At 39.2% G+C, this 21,393-nt stretch overlaps 1 protein-coding gene and 1 non-coding gene across 7 annotated transcripts in view; both read right to left on the reverse strand.

Moving 5' to 3' along the window:
* The window catches only part of LOC129623203 (catenin alpha-2), a 674,017-nt gene that overhangs the window by 326,356 nt on the left and 326,268 nt on the right, over positions 1-21,393 (reverse strand). The gene's annotated exons all lie outside the window — the stretch shown is intronic.
* Positions 11,157-11,320, reverse strand: LOC129623938 (U1 spliceosomal RNA). The gene has a single exon (XR_008700686.1). It is a non-coding gene; the product is annotated as a U1 spliceosomal RNA (small nuclear RNA).

Consider the following 21,393-nt stretch of genomic DNA (forward strand, 5'->3'; position numbering starts at 1 on the left):
GACAGCATACCTTTAGTGGTTATAGTAACAAAAGCAGTGGAAAGCAAAGGTTAAAGTAAAAGAAACATCCAACATGGAATCAGACTAACTCCATGTTGACATGTTGACTTGACTCCATGTTGGTTCTGTTTCTTCTACTTTCACCTTTGCTTTCTGCTGCCTTTGTTACTGTAACCACTAATGGGATGCTGTCTACAGCTATAACAATACATAATGGCCTGCCTTGGGGAACCCTACCCCTCTGCTTGAATGTTAAACTAAAGTGCTTTTTTTTAGCTCACAGGGAGACTTTCTAACCCTGTGAATGGACACCACAAGAAAGAAGAAATTAACACATCCCTTCCCCAAGGCTGAGGCTGACCAAAGCAGGAGATGTTTTGCAAGACTTAACGGCAATTTTACTTTACATCTTCACCCCCTCTCTGTTCTATGAAAGAAACTAGCATCCAGCTCACCTTTCTGCATAAAATTATTATTCCTTGCCTCAACAACGCATTGCCCAATTTACTGGCTCGCTGTGTAACTTGGACCGAGCTTGGACTCAGTAACAACATGATATCAGTGAAATTTAGGAGGTGAGAGGGAAAACACTCTTTATACTCTGGAAGTTCTGTAGAGTTTAAGATAAGGAATGTCATAAAATCACAAGCTTTTGTGTGATGAATTGACAAGAAAAAATCCCCAGAAGTGTTCAGAAGAGAGGAAAAAAAATACAGTGAGGGAGTTGAAGAGGTGTTTCTAGAAAAGGTGAATCTAAGAGGGGCCGTGCAGTTAACTGTTGTTTTTGTTCATCCACTCAGTCATGTCTGACTCTGCGACCCCATGGATTGCAGCACATCAGGCTTCGCTGTGCTTCACTATCTTCCGGAGTTTGCTCAAACTCATGTCCATTGAGTTGATGATGCTATCAGTCAGACACCCTAGTAGAGATTTCACTTCTGCTGGCTGGATGCAACAGAAAAAGGCCTCTTCCTGGAAAAGCATGGTTAATAATTTTCTGCAATTGGCTGAGTCACAAATGTCACATGACTAAATCTAATTAACTAGAAAGCTCCATGAACCTCAGACTTTGGCCCTGGCCATCCTTTGCACAGATTTCCAGCTCCTGGCAATCCAGCAGCTTCCCTAAGCTCCTCCTCTTTTTCCCATCAATGGTCACCAGGGTGCAAAGGACCCTAAAACGTGAAGATTAAATATTTTCAAGAGAAAACTCTGGTTGACAGCTGACTTGAAATAAAAAATGACCCATCACAACAGCAGACAATTAGGGGAATTAATTTAAAAAGAAAGAGGGGAACTGGTAGGAGAAAAAATCAAGACAAACCCTGTGAAGATCAGAGGCAGAAGGAAACATACCCAAGGTATGAAAGAGGTGAGGTGGGCTGAGTGAAGAGGGAGGACAAAGCCAGGTTGGCAAAAACTAAAAGCAGTTGCCTGTAGACCACCAATGCCTTCCTTTCCTTTCTTGTAAATGAATTTGCATTCTTTTTCCTGCAGGCCCCAGACTTGTAGGTAGCTGGGCTTTAGCTGCTCAACAGCTGCTACATTGTACCCTAGAGGCAACTGCTTTCACTGCCAGGCAAACTAATTCTTATGTAGAGATTGAACAATTAAGTACTTAGGTGTTCTGCCCTTGAAGGAAGACAGCAGATGTCACCACAACATTCGTGGGGGGAAAAGAAGAAATTTCTCTTCTGCAAATTTAAATGAAAACCTTGGAGCTGATTTTCCTTTAAAGGAATACTTATATGTGGAATCTTGAAAAAAAAAAAAAAAAGGTACAAAAGAACTTATTTACAAAACAGAAATAGACTCACAGACATAGAAAACAAACATACCCTTAGCAAAGCGGGAAGGGGTAAATTAAGAGTTGGGGTTTAAAATATACACAACATTAATAGGGACAGAATAAGGGGACAAAGTAGGTGATTCAACAGTTAATCCCACTAGGGAATCTTAAGTAGAGAGAAAAGTATGGAATACCTTGCAAATTAATGATCACTTAAAAGAGCAAGCTTGTTTAGCAACAAAACAGTGCAGCAGCTCAGGCCATGCCCCCAAACAATGAAACAATGGTGGAATAAGACCTACATCCTGCCCACTGAAGTCAGCAAGCTAAATGATACTTGAGAGAGGCTTCTTCTGCATAAACTAAGAGCAGAAATTAAGGGAAAAGGTGACAATATACTGAAACCTGAAAAGAGGTACAGTATATATATATATATACATGCCTTTTTGTTCATTTCCATTGCACCTTGACAGTCCTGTTGGCCCATAGAAGGTCAAAAACTACCCCAAGACATGTAGGAGGAGTTAATGTCTCTCACAAGCACTCTAAATAGTACTAATAAACTCTTTCCTTACCTGTAATTCTGCCTCTCATTAAGTTCTTTTTGTGCCAAGACAGAAAAACTTATGCTTTACTAAGAACCAAAATCTGGAGGAGAAAATGGCAACCCACTCCAGTATTCTTGCCTGGAGAATCCCATGGACAGGAGGCTGGTGGGCTATGGTCCATATGGGGTCGCAAAGGGTCAGACACAACTGAAGTGACAAATACACTGTATTTGTACCCAAATACATTCTGCATTTTCACTACTATATAACAGATAACCAACAGGGTCCTACTCTATACCACAGGGAACTATATTCAATATCTTGTAATTACCTATAATGGAAGAGAAGCTGAAAAAGAATAAATTTGTATATATATATTTTATATAAAACTTTGTGGAAAGCTAATTCCTTTTATTATTTCATACATAACTGAATCACACTGCTGTACACCTGAAACTAACACAACATTGTAAATGAGTTATATTTTAGTAAAACTTAAAAAACAAAGGAGGGCAGGCAGCAGCACATTCGGTTAGATAATCTCTTTTAAAGGCCACTTGTTAATTTTCATTATATACATAAAACTAATCATATTTTAAATATATCCTAAGAAAATTTAGATATTTGCCAAGCAACTAAGGCTGAATACTAACTTGATTCTGCTAAATGACACAATAATTCATTCTTTCACTTTAAGCACAATAAATGCATGTACAAAAGTGAAAGACCAAAGAAAGATGTTTTCTTCTAAACTAGAGGAGCTTTAAAAAGCAAAGGGATTTGGTGGCGTAATTCTGATTATTTTTAGATTCCCATTCAAATACCTCAGAGTAACCAATAAAGAGAAGAAAGTATTTTTTCATTATTGTAGAGTTTATATTATTTACACTATGTCCTCCAATTCCTCTGGATATCAGACATTTGGGTATGTAAAATTTCAGACTGAATAGTGCCTGTTTTACCCTACCTGTAGACATTTTAGAACCTTTATTTATTATGTGTATGCATGCATACACACACACTCATTTTGAAAAATTACAATCAGTCATGCATATATTTGTCCAAGTTTCCTTAAATTTGAACTGTCTAGAAAGCTACTTCCTTTTATTCTTTCTTTGCTCAACTAAAATTTAGATACATTTAAGCAAGTATCAGATATTAACCTTCCAAAAAATGAAATATAAAAATCAATTACATTGCATTTAAGAAACCATTAATTAGTGTCACCACGTAAGAGCATGTCTTCTATTGCTTTTGACATATGTGATGTAATCTAAGGTTTCTTGGACATTCCTTATATTTTTCTCTTTTAAAAACTGTTTTTGTAAGACAGCACTAGAAAAAGAAAAGAAAATACTATCTTTAAATCCTCTTCCTGGAGGTGCCTGAAACTGTACATTGGATATTTTATTATAGGGATACATATATACCTATAATAAATAGCTATAATAACATAGGTATATAAAATATACCCATGATAATACATAATATATTCATATATATATGAATAAAATTTCAATTAAATGTGTGAAAGGATAAGTTGTATGAATTTTATGAAGCAAAAAGATACTTCCTAAGTAAACAGTAAGTGCAGAAATCTAAAATAATTCATAATAGACAAAAGACATAATTGTCTTTCTACCTAAATGTAGAGAAGGGATTAGTTGGGACTGTCTTACCTCCTTAGGCCACTTGGGACACTAGACCACATCAGGATCCTTAACCTGGGTTCTAAAAATGAGAGTTCACAAGGAGTTCATAAAACCCTAAAACTGTGTGCAATGTATGTGTGGGTGTATGTGGTGTCTCTGCATAATTATGTATTTGATAGGAAGACAGTCTTTAGTTTTTAATCAGACTTCAGAGGCATGTGTGTTCCCCATATGAGTTTAAAAACTGAGCTAGAAGATTTCCAAGATTCTCAGAAATGATATAAGTTTTATCAGATCAAGAGTGAAATGAACATCAGGTAAACATGAACTTTGAAGTTCAACATTCACTGCTCCTCCCTGAATGACTATCATCTGGTAATTTCCCACCCTGAACAATCCATCCATGACATTCATGGGTAACATGGAGACCTCAGGAGAGCAAAAAAGCGAAAGTTGCTTAGCCGTGTCCGACTCTTAGTGACCCCATGAACTACACAGTCTATGGAATTCTCTCCAGGCCAGAATACTGGAGTGAGTAGCCGTTCCCTTCTCCAGGGGATCTTCCCAACCCAGGAATCAAACCCAGGTATCCCACATTGCAGGCAGATTCTTTACCAGATGAGCCACCAGAGAAGCCCATTTTTCTCACCACACACCAACACACACACAAAGTGGGTAACTTGCCATTCTAAATGCCTAGCTTGGCACATCAGCCTGCCCTTGGCTAGAATAAAGTGCTTTTCTAACCAAGGGAATGGCTCTAATTTTAGGTGCAACCCATTAAAGGACTCTTGCTCCTTGGAAGAAAAGCTATGACAAACCGAGATGGCGTATTAAACAGGAGAAATATTACTTTGCCAACAAAGGTCTGTATAGTCAAAGCTATGGTTTTTCCAGTAGTCATGTATGAATGTGAGAGTTGGACCATAAAGAAAGCTGAGAAACGAAGAATTGATGTTTTTGAACTGTGGTGTTGGAAAACACTCTTGGGAGTCCCTTGGAATTCAAGAAGATCAAACCAGTCAAACCTAAAGGGAATCAATACTGAATGTTCATTGGAAGGACTGATGATGAGGCTGAAGCTTGAATACTTTGGCCACTTGATGCAAAGACTGGACTCATTAGAAAAGACCCTGATGCTGGGTAAGACTGAAGGCAGGAGGAGAAGGGGACAACAGAGGACGAGATGGTTTGATGGCATCATGGGCTCAATAGCCCTGAGTTTCAGCAAGCTCCAGGAGATGGTGAAAGACAGGAAAACCTGGTGTTCTGCAGTCCATGGGGTTAAAGAGTCAGACAGGACTGAGCGACTGAACAACAACAACTTAAGACAAGAGTTGGCAAACAATATCTCATGGGGTTAATCCTGCCTGCCACTTGTTTTTATAGTGCTTACAAGCTAAAAATGGTTTTTATCTTTTAAAATACTTGTTGTCTCAAATATATATACATAATAGATTTGATTTTCCCTTTCAGGCAACAAACCTTAAATTATTTCTTGCTCTTCATAGAAAAACAAGTTTGCTTACATTTCGTCCAAAAAAATAAATGTCACAGTGAGACAGACATAAAAGAAAATAAATTTCATTTAATCTGATTTATCAATGTGGATTGCAAGCATCTTAAATACAATATATATAGACATATAATATATCTCAAAATATTAAAAATATCCATATATTATTCATATTTATTATGATGAAATGATTTCCTCCAGGAGTTCAAGAATATTTCAATATCAGAATCTTCAGGAATATAGTTAACATATTGAGAGGTTAAAAGAGAAAAACTAGAAGCATGAAGGAAAAGCACGTAAGGATATAATGGAATACAAAACTGTCATGACTGAGGCTGTACTGGAAACAATGAGACACCACTGTTTGATTCAGACAGATCTAGTCCAACAGGTCACATCATTTGTTTTCTATGTACGTGTTCAATTGTGTCTGACTATTTGCAACCCTATGGACTGTACCCCACCAGGATCCTCTCTGTCCATGGAACTCTCCAGGCAAGAATACTGGAGTTGGGTTGCCATTTCCTATTCTAGGGGATTTTCTTGACCCAGGGATCAAACTCACATATCTTGTATCTCCTGCATTGGCAGGCAGATTCTTTACCACTGTGCCACCTGGGAAGCACTATGTCACTTGGTTTATTTGAGTTTAAAAAAATAAAAATCGTCTCCTTTCATTCCTGTTCCTGGCAAAAGAAGCACCAAAACTGGTGGACTTTAGCTACCTGGACATTTCTTCCTTGCAAATATATACCCCGTCTTTGTTATCTTTCCACCAACTCATTTAGAGAAGCATTATGGAGAAATGAGGATGTCATTTTTTTCCCTCTTATAGGAAAAATCAGTTTGTCATTAGATGTTTCATTAAATAAAACGTGCTCTGATTCCCATACTTCTTTCTGGGAAGGTGGGTCTTAATTCTATATCCTATGCTGATGCATCAAGTGTCCAGTACAGAGAATGAAGCAACCTTGGTGCTGCACACACAACAGTGCCGTGGTGAAGTTAGTGGGCCTGGGAGCACACAGCTTGCCTGTGAATCGCTGTTCTAGTAATAATTAAAATGTCACCCTGCTGGTAAGTCACCCTGTTCCTCAAAGCACCAGTTTTTTTTCATTTAAAAATCAAGGATAATAATAATAATACACACATACACACACACACTCACACACTATAAAAGTGCCTGGCATAGAGTTCAGTACATATTGACTCTTCTTATAGTAAAATATATATAGTAGAGAAATCTCTCAGTTATTGATAGCTTGCTTTTATTTTAGGTCATTTTACAATAGGGCTTCCATAAGGTCCAGCTGTATAGTAAATAGTTCCTCTTTTAGAGTCCCAAGAGCTCTACTCTAGAATTAATGCAAATTCCCTCCTTTTCAGTTGGTTTGATGAGGCTTGAATATCTGCAACAATGCTCTGGTGGGAAAGCTGGGCCACAGGCTGCACAGATGTGGTTTAAGCCAGCTGGTGCCCAAGCAGGTCTTGCATATGAAAGTCAAGCTAATCTGCATAAATCACGTTGTAAGCTAATTCCAAGGGGATTGTTTCATTATTTGTAAAGGAGTACTCATGGAACATACTCTTAGCATTTAATAATAAAAAAAAAAATTAGAAATTGTACCAATGAGACTGGGCTCTTTCACCAATTCCATGTGATTTTGGCTCAAATAATGAAAAGAGTTGGAGATTAAACTAATTCTTTTATCTCCTGGGCTACATAATCAGGAAATGTATTATCTGTGGAATATAAGAACAGCCATCTGTTCACAATTTAAAAATGTATGATATTATTACAAAAATATGATGTCATTATTTCACTGTTTTTGAAATATGAGGAACAAACCAATGAAAGATAAGATATTCAGGTGGCATTTCAGAACTATTTATGATATGTGGATCTAAATTTCTGTATGTGCTGATATATTTGGCAATGATTTTATCCCAATTGAGCTGATGATGGCTGCTGTTCAATTGTCTGAGTGATTTCTTTTTATATAGTGTCTCTTCCCCTGACCATTCTAAACTTGTCTTAGTATTTTAATGTAGCTTTTATAAGAATGTAAATTTGGAAAGCCCTTAGTTATAGAGAAGATAACTGTTATCATAATACTTGTTTTCATAATGTCCAGACATAATCATGCCAAAAAGAATCACATGGTACCTCTCTACTTTTATATACTGGCTGCTCATTATTTACTTAAAAAAATAACAAAAGCATATGAGTTGGCATGATCTTTTAGGCATTCAGTTCAGACATATATAAACAAAACAAAACAAAAAACTGTTGTTACCCTAAAGGAACCTAGTGACTAGTAAGATCTGCCCTATGAAGTCAGCAACATGACTGAGTGAAGAGGGCAAAGGTAATCCAGTAGTTTTAAGGAACCAAATAAATGATAATTGTTTAAAGAGCCCATATTTTAAATTTATGGATAAATTAAAGGTTATTATTTTCATTAGTTTGTGCCTGAACATCTCTCTTTCTACTCAAATAAACTTTGGGGACTTAAATCTTCCAAGTCTGCAGCTCATAAAACAGAAATATAATCGTATGACTCTTGTCTATTAAAACTTAATAAGTGATTCTCAAGGTTCTATTTACATGACTTTTCCCTTAATTATACCCTTACCAACCCTAGAGAGAATTCTGAGTTATGAGACTAAAGTACTTTCTAATCTTCATAGAAAGGAGGATTTATGAGATTTATCTAGCAAATTTAGAAACTACAATAACAAAGTTCGTATTACATTACCATTCAAGAGCGCCATCTGGCCCCTGGTAGAGGTGGTGGTTATGGAAACCATGTAGTGTGTAACACCAAGCACGAAACTCAAAGGTAAAGACAATGAAAAGAACAACATAAAATGATACTTCTCTTTGTTTTCAAAATATGAAAAATATTCCACATGCCTTCTACTTCACTGTTATATTTTAATGGGCCTCAACTTTCATTTTTAAAAAAACACTAGAACTTATCTGAGTTTCCCTTATATTCCAAATACTGTTTGATTCTTTGATATTTGCCCACCCTTATTTGTAGCCTCTTGAAAAATGCTAATACTGGTAATGCCGAAATATGTTAAGTAAATCAATCTATTATGGAAGCACGGCTAAAAATTTAAAAAGTTAAAGCAAATAAAAATTTAAATAGACGTAACTGTCTGGATCCTCTACAACCACAATACCATAAAAATGAAGAATCTTTAAAACAGAATATAAAAAGGTCCAGGGCTTCAGTTGCTATCAGAACTGCTTTCTAAACTGTCATTCATTCCTTGTTGACCGTACCAAATGGCTGGAACCCAACACTGTCTATCTTTCAGCAGCTGCTACCATTGTTAAGTCTTTCCTAAGAGCATTGTCTCCTTCCCAAGCAGTGCTCAAATTAGATGAGCTCAGTAGTATTAAAGATACAGTCCAGCCAAAAATGGGTGACTTTGAAATAATCTTCAATGATAGACTTCACTCCTAATGTCCTGATGCAGGCTGAGTTATAGGATTATTCATCTTTGAAAGTTACAAATGTCCAAGGTAGGAAGAAATGATTCTCCATGCCCTGAAAGCTTAGGAATCTATCCCTTAGTAAGTAGCGTGAAAGTGAGGAAGAGAATAAGGCTCAGAATATGTGATATTGAGGCACAGACTTTACACAAACTGAATATTATTTTGTTGGGTGCTATATGGTCAGGGCACTCCAGATGGCTGTTCTTTTGCTCTCTGTACATCTCCTGACTGACCAGTGCCTGCTTCACCTACACCCTACTCACGTGACTGACTGACCTTTCTACAGACCTGCCCTTGGACCCAGCTAGTGATTGTTCCCACTAGTTTTTCAAAGGGGTTGTAAGTGGTGTGCCCTTCTGCAGGTTTTCCTGGGAACTGACGAGCCTTCCTTATGTCAATTCCTCCTATAACGAGTAACCTTCCCCCTACCCTGCCATGCAAATGGTGGGTGTCACTCTAGGACCTTGCTTCTGACAGGTAGGCTCCCCCATCCATTAAACCATTGATGTTTCTGTCACTGACTCCAGATTCTTTATTTGATCTTGAAGCTGGGAAAGTAAAGGCCTTGCAGGCCTGCATGGTACAACTCAACAGGTGCGTTTAAAAAATAATCTAATAGCCCTATTTTGTAGTTATTCATTGCTTTTATAGATAGTTTTTAGTTCAATCCTAAACCCCGGGAGTTGGTGATGGACAGGGAGGCCTGGCGTGCTGCGATTCATAGGGTCGCAAAGAGTCGGACACGACTGAGTGACTGAACTGAACTGAACTGCTCTATTTACTCATAACCATGCCTTCTTCTCAGAGCTGTTTCCCAAAGCTCTCCTAGGAATGGGGCCTTGAACCATTACATGTGCTCACAGGACTGCCCAGTTCCTCTGTGACTCCATCCCTGGCACACAATGACTAGAAGAAGGTTGTCACAGTCACTTACTACTCATTAAAAAACAAAACAAAACAAACAAAAAAAACAACCCTTTCTTATTTTCTGTGACAGGGGTTAAGGGATAGCAGGAGTCTTCTGAACTCACACAAACAGGCCCATTCAACCACAGGATCAGCTGTGCTAGAGGATCGAAATTGCCCTCACTCACATTTAGCAATTGGCACCAGTTGTTGGCTGGGGACTGGGGTTAGCTGGGATGCCTCATCTCTTTTTCTGTTCAGTCTTTAAACTTGGGGTCCTCATGCATTGGTTTTCTAAGGTCAGTGCTACAACAGGACACAATCAAAAGCTATAAAACCTCTTGAGATCTGGGTGTAACTCACTCACTGTCACTTCTGCCATAATTGGTCAGTCAAAGCAAGTCATAAAGTAATCCTAGGTCCAACGGGTGTATAAACAGATTGCGCCTCTTGTTGAGAGGAGTGATGGAGTCACACTGCAAAGGAACATGGACCCATTGGTGGCAGCCACCTTTGAAAAAAAGTCTACCGCATGAAGTGGGCACCTCACCCAAGATGCTCCTTAACACAGCATTCAGATTCTATTCTGCCTCTCTCTGTTGAAACTCAGATGGTATTGGTGGTATCCACCCAATTAGCACTTTGAGGACAGCAGAATAATACACGGTTATCAGCTTGAAAAAAAATTGGCTCAAAAAAGGACAAAGCTGAGACATGTGGAGGAATTCATGACATCTCAGTCCCTGATCTGGCTCTCCCTGAGGCTTCTCAGAGGTGCCTCGAGATACTTTTTGTCCATAGGATACCTTCCCTCCTTGGTGAACTTAATTTGGATAGGATTCTGTCACTCGTCCCTAAAAAAGAGTCTTAAACTCACACAGATATACAGATATATACAAATATACATACATATACATATCCATGTATATACATAAGCAGATACATATGTATGTCTGTGAGTATATATATGTATATGCATGTGTGCATGCTTGGTCGTTCTGTCGTGTCTGACTCTGCAGCCCCGTGGACTGTAGACTACCAGACTTCTCTGATGTTTTTAGACAAGAATACTGGAATGAATTTAGGCAAGAATTCTGGATGTTTTTAGGCAAGAATACTGGAGTGGTTGCCATTTCCTTCTCCAGGGGATCGTCCTGACTCAGGGATCGAACCCGCATCTCCTGTGTCTCTTGCATTGGCAGGCAGATTCTTTTTTTTTTTTTTTTTTTTTTAACAGGGGAAAGCGCGAACGCAGTCCCCCACTACCACAAATTATGCAGTCGAGTTTCCCACATTTGGGGAAATCGCAGGGGTCAGCGCATCCGGAGTGCAATGGATAAGCCTCGCCCTGGGAAAACGACCTTCGTGATCATGGTATCTCCCCTGGCAGGCAGATTCTTTACCACTGAGTCATGCGGGAAATTCTTATATATGTGTATATATTCATGTGGTTTTCAGTTTATGATATAGTTCTTCACTCCAGTTTTTCTCGTTCTCATGGCTGTTTCCACATTACTGGATGCTTTTTATTTTTTTATTTTTTTTTAAATATTAATTTAATTTATTTATTTATTTGGCTATACCAGGTCTTAGTTGGGACATGCAAGATCTTTAGTTGAAACATGCAAACTCTTAAGTTTCAGCACATGGGATCTAGTTCCCCAACCAGGGACTGAATCTGGGCCCCCTGCATTGGGAGCTTGGAGTCTTAGCCGCTGGACCACCAGAGAAGTCCCACAATCATCGTTGTTATGGTCAGTAAAGATAGGTGATTTTCTCTCTCTCTTTTTTTAATTGAAGTATAGTTGATTGTTGTTCCAATTTATTTTCTGGAGGTAAATGTACTTGGAAGGCTTACAGGAAAAAAAAAAAAAATGTAATTAAGCAAACACTAAAACACACCTAATCCCACAGTGAGATAAAGTTCCTAAAATAGTACTTTAATGTGTGACAGATCAACTAAAAATGCTACATTTAAGTCTTTGAACATTTTCAAAAAATTCATTCTGGCATTACCAATAGCCTAAGATGAGTCTAGCATAGTGCTTTGCATTGGGTACATAAAAATGACCAAATATCCCAGGTCATCATGATGCATATAACTCAGGCAGAGAGCATATAAGCACATATATGTCATGTGTAAGCACCAAAAAGTTAATTGCCAAAACAGGTATGCAGCCAGTTGACAGTTGGTCCATAACATCTACTTTCTACTTCCTCTACCTTTTGAGAATATTAGCTGAACACATGGGCGATCAGCCAAAGACTATATTCCCCAGGCCCCTTTGCCATTATATAATCTAGGAAGTAGGTTGTGAACAATGGGAAATGATGTGTACCCTCAAGACTATGTTCTCCTGCTCACTGTACCTCTTTCTGAAGTAAACTTGCTGAGAGAAAGTGGAGCAGCTACCTTGGACTAAGAAGTAAAAACCACACACTGAGAACAGCAGACGTTGACCACTCACTCATCCCTGAACTGTTATCTTGTTATCTAGGGCATTGCACTTTGTATCTTTTTATTACAGCATCATTGAGTCAACGGACATGAGTTTGAGCAAACTCCAAGTGTAGTGAAGGTTGGGGAACCTGGGGTGCTGCAGTCCATTAGGTTGCAAAGAGTCAGATATGACTGACTAACTGAACAACAATAGCATATATATTAACTATAGTTGTCCACTGGTATCCACACAGGATTGCTTCCAAGATCCATTGCAGAAACCTAAATCCACAGATGTTCCAGGCCCACAGTTGGCCTTTCATATTCATATCCATGGCTCTACATCTGCAGATTCAACCAACCGTGCAGATGTAGTACTGCAGTACTTATTTAAAAACCCATATGTAAATGGACTCGCCAGTTCAAAACCACGCTATTCAAGAGTCAACTGTACTTTGACATGTGGGAACTGCTAGCTGAGGGAACGCAGACATTTGAGGGATTGATTCTCTAAGGAAAGGGTTTTAGGCCATGAGGGTACCTGGTGAATGTAGTTTCTTTAACATCAAACTGATTAAGGTCACTATCCTTTCCCTTTGTATCCCCAGGGCTTAGCTCTGTGGCTGAAATTCTGTAGGTAATTTATAAATATTAGTGAAAGGAAAGAAGAAAGAAAAAGAGGGAGGGAAGGAACGTGGACAGAAGAAAACATGGACAGAAAGCAATTTCAGGATCTCATAGTATAGCAAGTTTTCTCTTCCCTCATCCCCATTCCCACCACTTGATAATGATAATTTATTATTATTATTACTAGCAACACTGACAAAAGCTCATTATAATACAAAATGCAGGAAATTGATATAGGTTCTAAAGTAGGATTTTGATAAGAATCCTAACACTCATACATAATTTATGTTAAAAAGGCTCAAGGTTATTCTGTTTGGAAGAGCACAACGTACCATACAGTCAAGACAATGACTTCCAAAATACATGATACTTTTATGCTCTACGTATCTACTATCAGCTTAATAAACTCTGACTTTACAAGAAATAAGTTTACAGAATAGGATTAGTTTTTAAAATAAGTACAATCTCACACTCTTTGGTATTTACCCAAAGGAGCTGAAATTGTGTCCACACAGAAACTTGTACAAGGATGTTTATAACAGCTTTATTCATAAGTGCTAAAAGTTGAAAGTAACCAAGGAATCCTACAGTAGGCAAATGGGCAAATAAACTGTGGTATAAGTCATGGAAAAACATGGAGGAATTTTAAATTCATATTTAAGTAAAAGAAGACAATCTGAAAAGGCTGCATACTGTATGATTCCAACTACATGACACTTCTTGAAAAGGCAAAACTATGAAGACCATACAAATATCAGTGGTTACTGGGAGGACAGAAAAGATATGTATAGGTGAAGCACAGAGAATTTTTAGGGTAGCAAAATAATCTATATGATATCATAATAAAGAATATGTATCATAACACATTTGTCCAAAACCACAGGTTGTATAACACCAAGAGTGAATCCTAACACAACCTATGAACTCTGGCTGATTACAATGTGCCAGTACAGGTTCACACTTGGCCAGGAATGTCCCCTACTGCTGAGTGATGCTGACAGTGTGTTGGGGCAGGAGACATGAGAAATCTCTACCTCCCTCTCCATTCTGCTGTAAACCTAAAACTGCTCTAAAACACTAAATTCTTATAAAAAATAAGTACAATCTACACCACATATTTTCCCACCACAATTCACCACAGACTAGGTAGTTTGATTTGGAAAACAGAACACCCTTGTCTTACAATGATAAGTAGGTTGTGATTAGAAGTTCCATGGGGTTAGTAGCCATTCAGCTCAATCTGGACTCTCACTCCTCCTCTGCCACTAGCTAATATTTAACTTGCTTACTCTCTTAAACTTTGAGCAATAGTTTCTTCATCTAAAAATTAACAAGGTAGATTATGTACAAGTTAGGGCTATATTTCACTTAAAGTTAGAATGAGGTTTGAAACCAAAAACTACTGATGTCTAGTTATCAAAACTCTGGCTGTTTATTTAAGCTCTCCAAGCCACTCTCAACTATAAAAAGAGGGAAACATTGTTTAACTAACCCAGTTGTATAGCAAAGAGCAAATATATCTCTCTTGGTAATCAGAACTGGAATAAGTAATGTTTTTTGAAGTATAATTGATTTATAAAGTGCTAATTTCCAATGTATAGCAAAGTGATTCAGATACACATATAAACACATCCTTTATCTCATTCTTTTACATTATGGCCTTTATCAAAGGATATTAAATATAGTTCTATGTGCTATACAATAAGACCTTGTTGTTTATCCATTCTATACGTACTAGTTTGTATCTGCTAATCCCCAAATCCTACTCCATTCCTCCCTCAACCCTCCTTTCTTTGGCAACCACAAGTCTGTTCTCTATGTCTATTTCTGTTTCATTGATAAAATCATTTGTGTCATATTTTAGATTCCACATAAGTGGTATCATATGCTATTTGTCTTTCTTTTTCTTGTTAATTTCACTTCATATGATAATCTCTATTTCCATCCATGTCGCTGTAAATGACATTATTTTATTATTAATTTTTTTAAATGGCTGAGTAGTATTCAACTGCAGGCTTCCTTGTCGGCCCAGAAGGTAAAGAATCTGCCTGCAATGCTAGAGACCTGGGTTAAATCCCTGGGTTGGGAAGATCCTCTGGAGGAGGACATGGCAACCCACTGTAGTATTCTTGCCTGGAGAATCCCCATGGACAGCGGAGCCTGGTGAGCTACAGTCCATGGGGTCTCAAAGATTTGGATACGACTGAATGACTAAGCACATGGCACAGTCTTTGACTGTATATATGTGTACCACATCTTCTTTATTTGGAATAAGAAATGCTTTACATTTTTGTTCCCTATATCAATATAAAAACATATTGCTCATATTTTTTAAATGCTAAGAGTTTATTTACCTTAATACTATGTAGCAATTTTATGGATAATGAATATGCCTTACTGCACACAGATAGTGTTTTGATGAAATGCCTGGTCCATCTTCAGCGTTATCCTTTACTTATAGGAATTTCCTGCTTTCACAGTCCACAGTTCAGTCGCTCAGTCGTGTCCAACTCTTTGCGACCCCATGAATCGCAGCACGCCAGGCCTCCCTGTCCATCACCACCAACTCCCGGAGTTCACTGAGACTCACGTCCATCGAGTCAGTGATGCCATCCAGCCATCTCATCCTCTGTCGTCCCCTCGTCCTCCTGCCCCCAATCCCTCCCAGCATCAGAGTCTTTTCCAATGAGTCAACTCTTCACATGAGGTGGCCAAAGTACTGGAGTTTCAGCTTTAGCATCATTCCCTCCAAAGAAATCCAGGGCTGATCTCCTTCAGAATGAACTGGTTGGATCTCCTTGCAGTCCAAGGGACTCTCAAGAGTCTTCTCCAACACCACAGTTCAAAAGCATCAATTCTTTGGCGCTCAGCTTTCTTCACAGTCCAACTCTCACATCCATACACGACCACTGGAAAAACCATAGCCTTGACTAGACGGACCTTTCTTGGAAAAGTAATGTCTCTGCTTTTCATTATGCTATCTAGGTTGGTCATAACTTTTCTTCCAAGGAGTAAGCATTTTTTAATTTAATGGCTACAGTCACCATCTGCAGTGATTTTGGAGCCCCAAAAAATAAAGTCTGACACTGTTTCCACTGTTTCCCCACCTATTTCCCATGAAGTGATGGGACCAGATGCCATGATCTTCGTTTTCTGAATGTTGAGCTTTAAGCCAACTTTTTCACTCTCTTCTTTCACTTTCATCAAGAGGCTTTTGAGTTCCTCTTCACTTTCTGCCATAAGGATGGTGTCATCTGCATATCTGAGGTTATTGATATTTCTCCTGGCAATCTTGATTCCAGCTTGTGCTTCTTCCCATCCAGCGTTTCTCATGATGTACTCTGCATAGAAGTTAAACAAGCAGGGTGACAATATACAGCCTTGATGTACTCTTCCTATTTGGAACCAGTCTGTTGTTCCATGTCCAGTTCTAAGTGTTGCTTCCTGACCTGCATACAAATTTCTCAAGAGGCAGGTCAGGTGGTCTGGTATTCCCATCTCTTTCAGAATTTTCCACAGTTTATTGTGATCCACACAGTCTCCAGTACTTTTGCCTGGAAAATCCCATGGATGGAGGAGCCTGGTAGGCTGCAGTCCATGGGGTCGCTGAGGGTCGGACGCGCCTGAGTGACTTCACTTTCACTTTTCACTTCCGTGCATTGGAGAAGGAAATGGCAACCCACTCCAGTGTTCTTGCCTTGAGAATCCCAGGGATGGGGGAGCCTGGTGGGCTGCTGACTATGGGGTCGCACAGAGTTGGACACAACTGAAGCAACTTAGCAGCAGCAGCAGCACACAGTCAAAGGCTTTGGCATAGTCAATAAGGCAGAAATAGATGTTTTTCTGGAACTCTCTTGCTTTTTCAATGATCCAGCAGATGTTGACAATTTGATCTCTGGTTCCTCTGCCTTTTCTAAAACCAGCTTGAACATCTGGAAGTTCCTGCTTGAGGGAGCTTATAAAGACTATCTATCCTTGTATGTGTCAACTGTCTATATATATTTTTATCAGAATGATACACTTCTAACACTTTTGGTGTTGACTAGTTGGCCTTTTATTCTATTTCTTTTTCTGCAGTTTAGAGGCCATTAACCAAATACATACTAACACATCATTAGGAACTGAGAAGAGGAACCCACTCTCCTCTGACAAATCTTAGACTCTAGGTGGGGTTTCTCAAACTCAGCAGCATTGGCATTTTGGACCAGATCATTCTTTGTGTAAAGGGCTGCCCTATGCAAGTTTGGCAACATCCTTGATCTCTACCCACTAGATGCTGTAGCATGCCTCTCTAAATGTGACAACCAAAAATGTCTCCATACATTATTAAATATCCCTTGGGAGGAAAGGGCAAAACCATCTACTGTTCTAGATCTATTCTGTCCAACAGAGAAACTATGCAAAATTAACTTCAATCACTTACCTGTGGAATCTGAAAAATGATACAAACACTTGGTGCCTCAGTCACACTGGTCACACTTTAGGTGCTCAACGGCCACATGGGGTCAGCACAGATATAAAATGTTTCCATCACTGCAGAACTGCATAAAATCAAAAACTATGACCAAATATAATAATGACAAAGAAAGAATAATAATGGCACCATTCCAGGATATCTTCCATTATGGAACTTCTAATTGTTAGAAGATCAATTCCAATTTAATTCCTTCTTTAAAAGCTTCCTCATCTCAAACATTAACAAGAATTTCTAAGCAGCTTATTCCCAGTAGTTCAAAATGTGACTAATACTTAAGGATAATTGCAAATCATGTAATTATTAGATAGTCACAATGACAAAGCTGGGGTGTTAGTTAATCTCTGCTGCTGCTAAGTCGCTTCAGTCATGTCAGACTCTGTGCGACCCCAGAGATGACAGCCCACCAGGCTCCCCCGTCCCTGGGATTCTCCAGGCAAGAACACTGGAGTGGGTTGCCATTTCCTCCTCCAATGCATGAAAGTGAAAAGTGAAAGTGAAGTTGCTCAGTCGTGTCCGACTCTTAGCGACCCCATGGACTGCAGCCTACCAGGCTCCTCAGTCCATGGGATTTTCCAGGCAAGAGTACTGGAGTGGGGTGCCATTGCCTTCTCCAAGTTAATCTCTAATAGCTAAATCAGAAAGAAGTGGGAAAAGAATCTTAAACAGGTATATAATCCAGCAATGTCTGACGATTTGATCTCACTTGAGACCCTGTTGTTAATGCAACCACAGGATGAAAACATCAATTGAACTTACAGAGAGCTTCACTTCGACAAAACCTGAGGTGGCCTGCACAGCCATCTAGCTTTGAGCACATTAGCTCCTTAAGCATCTCAGACAGCTGGCTGAAGGGAAGTTTATTGATTAAAGGTCATTCCTTGTTTCAAGATCACCAGGTTACCCTCAACCTGGTGAGGTAACACAAGAGCAGGCTGAACAATAAAGAGGACAATGACAAATAGAAGTCAAGATTATGGGGTGATTATTACAGGAATTATAGAGGATCCTATGAAAAACTTTAAGAACATTCACATAAGCTGCCTCCATCTTCACAAAACCTGAGCTCTTACTGGCTGCATGTGAGTGTGACTCTGAGAGACAGCATGGGTGTGTGTGTGTACAGATGCATGTGTGTGCTGGGGAAATACACCTTTGTGTATAAAGCTTCAAATTTAATAAATCTCTCAAAACACAACTAATATTCTCTCTCCAACCTTAATCCCCAAATTGAAGAAATGATACGCTGGGTGCTGTCGCTCAGTCGTGTCTGACTCTTTGCAACACTATGGATTACAGTCAGCTAGGCTCCTCTGTTTATGGGATTTCCTAGGCAAGAATACTTGAGTGAGTTGCCATTTCCTCCTCCAGGGGAATCTTCCTGACCCAGGGATCGAACCTGTATCTCTTGGGTCTCCTGCATTGGCAGGTGGATTCTTTATGACCGTGCCACCTGGGAAGCCTAATACTTCCTTTCAAATTTGCCAATTTTAGGCATGTGATGCTATTGTGGCCTCACTGATTCAGAAAGTAGTTTCTGACCATCAACTATGTCCTTATTTCAGACATAAGTTCCCAGTAACAAATTCATTTTTTAAAAGTTCCTATTAAATGTCACACACATATTGACCATTGAAAATTTACACAAATAAGAACATTCTCAGAATAATTATAATCACAGAATGGCAGAAGGGCAAAAAATGACCAAGTAGGCTAGTAATAACAGCAACAGAATAGAAAATACACTGTCAGAGTTATAAATTATAACTGGCTGGCTGCTCAAAAAGAGAAAGTACATCTCATGGAAATTCAGAAGTCTTTCTGGAGGTGATCTTTAAACTACATTTTGAGGATTAGGTAGGATTCTGCCATATTCCCGTGGGAAGAAATGCTATTTCCAACTAAAGCCAAACTTTAACACAGAAGAAATAGTATGTGTTCTGAAGTGTGTGGTATAGGCTGGGATGTGGGGACAGATCTCACTGGACAAGTAGTCTGGGAGTTCAGTAACAGCTTTCAGCATCTCTCTCTTTTCTCCCTCTCTCCTCCCAAATAAAAAGACTCTTACTCAATGTGCATATGGAATTTATATTTAACAAGTTCCCCAGGCGATTTTAATGTACTACTGAAGTTTGAAAACCATTTCAGGAAAAGAATATTTGAAAATAAGAAGTTAGGGAATGTCGTTAATTTGGATGGTTTTTTCTCTGCAAATGTCTAACAAAGAGGGGAGATAATATTTTCTTCTGTAATTTTTAATGAAAATAAACATCATTTCAACCAATGATCAACAAGTGTTTATTTAGACAAATATTGAATTCAATACTTTTGCATGTATTATCAAAACCAGACTGTACACACTACTGAGCCAGCATGCTGCAACCACTGGAGCCCCCACACCTAAAGCCGGTGCTACATAACAAGAGAAGCCACTGAATGAGAAGCCTGTGTACTACAGCTAGAGAGTAGCCCCTACTCTCCGCAGCTAGAGAAGGCCTTCACACGGCAATGAAGACCTAGTACAGCCAAAAATTAGCAAATACATAAAAACACAGTGTGCAAATATGTTTTTGAGGATAAAGTAAAAACTCACTGTCTTGCTGAAGAATGATGAAAGAAACAGATCTGATCCTTAATTTCCTATTCTTTTTCCTATCCACTACCATAACCTCTAATTACTTCTACTATTTCTAAGACATAGGCCTACTGGATGGGGGATTCCCAGGTGGCTCAGTGGTAAAAGAATCTGCCTGCTGATGCAGGAGATGCAGAAGACACAGTTTCGATCTCTGGGTCAGGAAAATCCCCTGGAGGAAGAAATGGCAGCCCGCTCCAGTATTCTTGCCTGGGAAATCCCATGGAGAGAGGAACATGGCAGGCTATACTCCATGGGGTCGCAAAGTGTTAGACACAACTGAGCCACTAGGCATGCACACACACCTACTGGATACCAGAGATACCGTAAGAGGCTCTCCAGACAAAACTACCCTGTCATCTCCCCGGGTTTGGGGTGCATCTCTTCCTAGCTTGATGGATCACACCTAAGCCTTTCTATTATCCCTTCAGCTTAGATAGACACTCTGATTGTTTCACACCCTTACCCATGGGACCACATGCTGTTCTTAGTCCTATCTAAGGGAAAAGACACTGCTAAGATCCTTGTCCTAAAGCTCCAGGAAAAATTTGCTATGTCACCCACTTCTTTCTTTTTTTCTGGACCCTCTATGGTCTCAAAGCTCTCTGGCCTCTGGAGGCTTGTTTTGTTGGTGGACCCTCAGACTTATCAAAGAATGCAAATTCTGTTTCTTACAAATGCAATTTTATGAAAGAAAAGTGAAAGTCACTCAGTCATGTCTGACTCTCTGTGACCCCATGGACTGTAGCCTGCCAGGCTCCTCTGTCCATGGGATTCCCCAGGCAAGAATACTGGAGAGGGTAGCCATTCTTTTCTTCAAGGGATCTTCCCAACACAGGACTTGGACCCAGGTCTCCCATATTGCAAGTGGATCTTTACCATCTGATCAACCAGGGAAGCCCAATTTTATGAACTTTCACTTTAATATTCAATCCATCAGGACTGTAAGCACTACCCTAATCCTCACCATTTAACACAATAAAAGTTTATTTCTCTCTGTTACTACTCCAATGAGGGACAAATGTGGGGTTGGAGAGACCTGATTATTTAAGGACCCATACACTTGAATCCTAAGGATCTCAGGGTCTTACACTGGATTCTCCTCCTCATGTAACACATAGGATAGAAGGTGGTAGAGGATCATATCAGTATTTCAGGGGCAGGGACTGGAAATGTTATATATCACATTTGTCAACATTCTATTAGCCATATCCCAGTCACACACCCTCAGCTGCCTGCAGAGGAAGGTGGTAAATGTAACTTACTTTTATGTCAGGAAGAAAATGAAATAGTTT

The sequence above is a fragment of the Bubalus kerabau genome, chromosome 11, assembly GCF_029407905.1.
Source record: "Bubalus kerabau isolate K-KA32 ecotype Philippines breed swamp buffalo chromosome 11, PCC_UOA_SB_1v2, whole genome shotgun sequence".
Classification (NCBI taxonomy): domain Eukaryota; kingdom Metazoa; phylum Chordata; class Mammalia; order Artiodactyla; family Bovidae; genus Bubalus; species Bubalus kerabau.